Genomic DNA, 6,506 nt, shown 5'->3' with positions numbered 1-6,506 from the left:
GACGAAGCGGTGCAGCCTTCCACGGATGAAATCAGTGAGTCACGGGCACGTCATGACACCAAATGCCATCTGCCGTGACACCAAGTGGTGACGGACAGTCACTCACGAGATGTATCCTGGTGATCGCTGTGTCCTTCCTGCGCTACACTGAAACATCGTCTGTACACCTGAAAATTAATGGGGGAACAACAACAGGAACAAAACCAAAACAAGGAAAGAAGGAAGGAAGGAAGGAAGGGAGGGAGGAAGGGAGGAAGGAAGGCAGGCAAAAGAAAACGTTGTCAGTCAGTTAGACGTCAATTTGAGAAGAGTGGGACTGAGAGGGGTGGGGGAGAGAAACTAGGGTGAGGAGGAGGAGGAGGAGCAGGAGCAGGAGCAGGAGGAGGAGGAGGAAGAAAAGGACCAAGTGCCTTGAGGGGGAGAGGGAGATAAAGGATCCAAAGAGTGGACAGGACGGTCAGGTCAGTGCCATAGGGAAAGGAAACGAAGCCAAGGAACACATTCCCAACGGTGGTTTTGTCCAGTCCAAGATGAAGATGTGGATAGCACAAGTGTCCTTCCTCCAGCACACAGGGACACACAGGCCTCACTTGGCGAGGCAGTTCAGGATAACCCTGAAAGCTGAAGCTGAAAAAAGAAGCCGTCACGTTCATCCATGGCTGAAAAGTACCATGGTCCTACGACATGACATTCAAAAATCCTACCAAACCATTGAAAGACTCTCTCACTCACTCGCCATTAAAAATGTAGAGAACAGAAAAGGAGCGAAACGATGGTGGGTGGGTGGGTGGGTGGGTGGGTGGATGGATGGATGGATGGATGGATGGATGGATGGATGGATGGATGGATGGATGGATGGATGGGTGGATGGGTGGGTGGATGGATGGATGGATGGGTGGATGGATGGATGGATGGATGGATGGATGGATGGATGGATTTCCATGATAGTCGGATTATGGAACACACTGACAGAAAAGCATCCGATTCACTTCTGTAAAGAATCTGTCTTGCCTTCCCGGCCTGGTGTCTTTCGTATGTCTGGATGATTCCCTCCCCCACCCCCACTCCCAGCTTTAAGGTCAGCCTCCAAAACGAAGCCCTGTGGGCTCTCAAGGTCCCGCCGGAACTCTCTCTTCGGAGCGCCCTTCTGAAGGGGGACGTTTTCACCCACGTCATCGCCCTGAGACAGCTTCAGCCTGTCCCTCCCCTCTCCCCACCGCCGCCTGCCTCCCTCCTGCTCCTCTTCCTCTTCCTCTTCCTCCTCCTCTGAACTCTTGAGCTTCTCCTCTCACTGGCCTCTCATCCCACACGGTGGCAGTGTCGGCCTAGGTATGCTCAGGTGTTTCCTAACCGCATCCAAGTGGACTTCCACTGTTTCTCGGCTGCGTCGTTCTGGGACCATTTCTTCCTGGCCTTTCCCACGGGTGGGGGAGACCTGGACGGGCCGGGCCCAGGCGGGGCGGGGGTGGGGGTGAGGGAGCGTGCATGTGGGGGGAAGGGAAGGGAAGGGTGGGGGCAGAGAGGAGGAGGAGGAGGCCGGGGGGGGGGGGGGGGGAGGGGGAACACAACTCCCCAGTGCCAGTGCGTGCCTATGGCCTGGAAAACAGATCACACGCCAGGCTAGCTCCGAAAAAGGGGATCGGTCATGAGACCGGGCACGTGTGTTCTTTCTTTGCAGAGTCCCTGCAGATCGAACAGGCAGGGGCAAATTTTGGGCTTCCCGCAGTTAGAACTGTTCAGCCATTGTAGAAACAGGCGTCTGAAACAGCCATTGTAGAAACAGGCGTCTGAAACACCGGGGTTAGGCTCTCGGTGCGATGTCCACAAGCCGTAGCCAATGAAATGTGTGCACACTGGAGCCGCCGTGCAGAGGGAGATCTCATCCGGCTCCATGTGTTCTTCCAGTGAATAGGCCGGGATCTCAGGAAGAACAGACATCCAGAGAGTTGAGTGAATCTGACCGTCACGCTTTCAGAATTCATGTGAACTAGAAAGTAGGTTCACTCACATGTGAGTTTGTCTTTCCATAGGCTGAATCCTCTCTTTGAGCAGATTAGGGTTCCGGGGGCAAAATGGAGCAGAGAGGACAGAGAGTTCCCTTAGGTCCCCTGCTCCTCCCGCAACGGTCTTAGGAACATCCTGCCCCAGGGGAGTGTGCCGGCCACAACCCACCTACACGGAGACGTCAGTGTCAGTCATCCTCGTCCAGAGTCCCCCGTCTGCCCTCGCCTTCACGCCTGCCTGGCATTGTCCGTTCTATAGGTTTGTATCGAACCTGCCCGGAGCCCAGTGGCATCTTCCCTGATCAGGGATCGATCGAAAACACCCTGTCCCCTGCCTCATCGGCAGGTGGATTCTTAACCACTGGGCCACCAGGCAGGGAAGTCCCTTCACAGCCTTCTAAAATCATCTACCCTGAAACATGGAATGTTGTCATCCAAATCATTGGACCATCACGACTGAAATGAAGGAAAATATGTTCGTTAAAGAAAGTCTCAACTCCTCAGTGCTTGCCTTAGAACCACAAAGGCATCTCTCTCTCTCTCTCTCTCTCTCTCTCTCTCTCTCTGCCTCTCTCTCTCTCTCTCTCTCTCTCTCTCTCTCTCTGCCTCTCTCTGCCTCTCTCTCTCTCTCTGTCTGTCTCTCTCTCTCTCACACACACACACACATGCACGCTCCATAGTCCGAAGGAAACCAACTTCTGTGTTTATCCATCCCGCTTGTTGTGGCTGTTGTGCCTTCGCTAGTCAAAGAAGCTGATCTAATGTGGAATCCGATGTCTTCTTCTCTAGGACACTTCGAGAAGCAGCAAGAGTGCCAGTTTGTGAGAACCGAAGGCCAAACCGGCGTGATGTAACCCGGCGATGTGTGTCGTCAGAGGCCCATCTAGATTCGCACTCCAGTTCACGGAGGGGAGCAGTGGGAACAGGAGTGTGGACCCTTCCCACTCCCCCAGTGAACATCTGTCCCGTGGAAGGGGTGTAGGAACCTCATGACCTGACCCACGTGGTGAACAGTCACCAAAGACAAAGAATTCCTACAGCCAGACGTTTGCAACCACGAACCCTGTCCCTCCATCACCTGACCTTTCAGAATGCTACGTGGAACCCTTTCAAGAAGCTTGGGGCAGGAAAAAAAAACAAAAAAACAAAAAAACAAGAAGAAGCAGAAGAAGCAGCAGCAGCAGCAGCAGCTGGGGGCTTGGAGGTATGGACCCCTGAATTCTCCTCGAGGGGGAAGTCTCATGGTTTTTCTCGAGTTGCGGCGGGAACCTGGGGTATATTCTCGAGTTACGACGGGGATGGCCCTTTCACCCACGTGTTTGTTCAGCGACGTCAGGACTCCTGCCTAGTTGCGAGGGACAACTCGGGATTCTCCTCGAGGCTTGGCAGGGCAATTGGGACGCCTCTCCAGCTGAGGCGGGAGACCAAGGGTCCCTTTCCACGTGCCACAGGAATCCTGGGACTCCTATCAAGTTTCACGAGCAGTCAGGCATCGTCTCCTTGGAGGCACTGATCTCCGTGTACCTCTGGAGTTTTCAAAGGATGTCAGGCCTCCGGTCGCGATGATGTGGGGAACTAGGTCTCTCTCTGTGGTCTCCACAGTGGATTCAGGCATCCTTTCATCTTGGAAGATGCAAGACGAGCCTGCATTAGTCACTGCAGGGATATCCTGCCTTATTTCGAGTCAGGGCATCGCGGTGTCCATTCCACTTGAGGCCGCAAACTCAGGGTCCCTCTCACATACCTAGAGCTGAGAGAAGCCTCCTCTTGAGGTGCTTGTGGTAAGGTGGTATTCCTCTGGAGTCGAAGCCAGGGACTAACCTCTCATCTCGAGTTGATTTTTATCCCACGGAGCTCTTTCGTGTTGCTACAGTGACCTCAGGATCCCTCTAGCCTTGAAACAGTGTTCTTGGGGTTTCTCTGGAGTGCCATGAAGGAAATCAAGGCTCCTTTCATGTGTGATGTGCAACACGGTATTGCTCTGCACGCAGTCAGGGTATCGGGCCTTATTTTGCGGCGAGGGGGGAAGGTTATTGGTTTTTTTCTCGAGTTGCGATGGGCAACCTGGGGTATTTTCTCGAGTTATCGATGGGGATTGCCCTTCCACCCACGTGTTTGTTCAAGGCACGACGTCAGGACTCCGGCTTAGTTGGAGGGACAATTACTCGGGATTCTCCTCGAGGCGTGGCAGGGAAATTGGGACGACTCTCCCGCTGAGGCGGGAGACCAAGGTTCCCTTTCCACGTGCCAAAGGAATCCTGGGACTCCTATCAAGTTTCACGAGGAGTCAGGCATCGTCTCCTTTGGAGGCACTGATCTCCGCGTACCTCTGGAGTTTTCAAAGAATGTGAGGCCTCCAGTCGCGATGAGGTGGGGAACTAGGTCTTTCTCTGTGGTCTCCACAGGGGATTCAGACATCCTTTCGTCTTGGGAGATGCAAGACGAGCCTGCATTCAAGTCACTGCAGAGATATCCAGCCTTATTTCGAGTCCAGGCATGCGGTGTCCATTCCACTTTTGGGGGGGGGGGGGGGGGGGGGGGGGGGGGGGGGGGGGAGGGGGGGGGGGGGGGGGGGGGGGGGCCGCAAACTCCAGGGTCCCTCGCTCATACCTAGAGGCTGAGAGAAGCCATCGCTCTTGAGTGCTTTTTGGTAACGGTTAGATTCCCCTGGAGTCGAAGCCAGGGACTAACCTTTCATCTCGAGTGATTTTTGGTCCACGGAGCTATTTCATGTTGCTACAGTGACCTGAGGATCCCTCTAGCCTTGGAAACAGTGTTCTTGGGGTTTCTCTGGAGTGCCATCAAGGAAATCAAGGCTCCTTTCATGTGTGATGTGCAACACGGAATTGCTCTGCACGCAGTGCAGGGGAATCGGGCCTCATCTCGCGGCGAGGGGGAAGTCTCATGGTTTTTCTCGAGTTGCGGCGGGAACCTGGGGTATATTCTCGAGTTACGACGGGGATGGCCCTTCCACCCACGTGTTTGTTCAGCGACGTCAGGACTCCTGCCTAGTTGCGAGGGACAACTCGGGATTCTCCTCGAGGCTTGGCAGGGCAATTGGGACGCCTCTCCAGCTGAGGCGGGAGACCAAGTGTCCCTTTCCAAGTGCCACAGGAATCCTGGGACTCCTATCAAGTTTCACGAGGAGTCAGGCATCGTCTCCTTTGGAGGCACTGATCTCCGCGTACCTCTGGAGTTTTCAAAGGATTTGAGGCCTCCTGTCGCGATGAGGTGGGGAACTAGGTCTTTCTCTGTGGTCTCCACAGGGGATTCAGACATCCTTTCTTCTTGGGAGATGCAAGACGAGCCTGCATTCAAGTCACTGCAGGGATATCCGGCCTTATTTCGAGTCAGGGCATCGCGGTGTCCATTCCACTTGAGGCCGCAAAACCAGGGTCCCTCTCACATACCTAGAGCTGAGAGAAGCCTCCTCTTGAGGTGCTTGTGGTAAGGTGGTATTCCTCTGGAGTCGAAGCCAGGGACTAACCTCTCATCTCGAGTTTATTTTTTGAGTCATCAAAGTGGGCCTGTTTCTGAAAAAGGCCCGAGTCACAGCTGTGACAGAGTCCCTGGATCTCTTCTTGACACATGGATTGACCTGCACCCTCCCATCCTGTCAGATCCTTTGGACACTCTCAAAGAGGTCTTTGGCCTGGGCCAGAAAACAAGCCAAGATAAACAAATACGTTTTTGTCTGTTTTTTTTTTTTTTGAACAGGGCGAAAACGATGCAGGGCCGTGGATCAGAGAGAAACTTGCTCCTCCCACACGCGTGAAGGCAGGAAGTTCTCAGCGGGAGAGAACCTGCCTTCACTTTTCACTTCTCAGGGGGACCTGGACCGGTCCCCTCGCCTCGCACGCCCCCAACCCCTAGCCCAGCTCTACACCACCACCACCACCACCACCACCACCACCACCACCACCCCCTCCGTCTCGTCTCCCCAACGTCAGCCCCACTCCCACCCCCACCCTCCGGCCACCGAGGGGGCCCCGTGGAGGGGTGGCCATGGCCTTCTCAGCCCCTGTTCTGAGATGTCACTTGGGAAACCGCTCTAGGCCGAGCTGCCAGATTGCTGCCCTGCTGCTTCGTGTCCGTCTCCATCAGCCATGCCCAAAAGGCACGTGAAATAATGGACAGCAAATAGTGCACCCAGAAAACACAGAATGATCCTCCTGAACACCGCACAGCCATTTTTCTGGATCCACATAGAGGTCGTTGATATCCCCGCTTGATGCATGAATAGTATTTACACAGACTCGATTTATTTTCGCTTTGATTGGGGGCGCCCTATCCAGAGAGATCACGCGGGTCCGAAAGCAAACCCAGAACAGAGCAGAACAGAACCAAAACCACAGCCAAGTCGAGGGAGTGCTGAACCAGAGGAGCTCACACAGCCTACGAGGTGTCCCAGATTGTGAAGGAGCGGTTGTGCTCACGTATCTATGTGGAGGTCTGAAGGGTCACTCGCCAGCGATGCAGATGTCATGCGAGTGGCCGGAGATG

This window comes from Cervus canadensis, chromosome 3, assembly GCF_019320065.1.
Source record: "Cervus canadensis isolate Bull #8, Minnesota chromosome 3, ASM1932006v1, whole genome shotgun sequence".
In the NCBI taxonomy this organism is placed as follows: Eukaryota; Metazoa; Chordata; class Mammalia; order Artiodactyla; family Cervidae; genus Cervus; species Cervus canadensis.
This window is presented reverse-complemented; position numbering follows the sequence as displayed.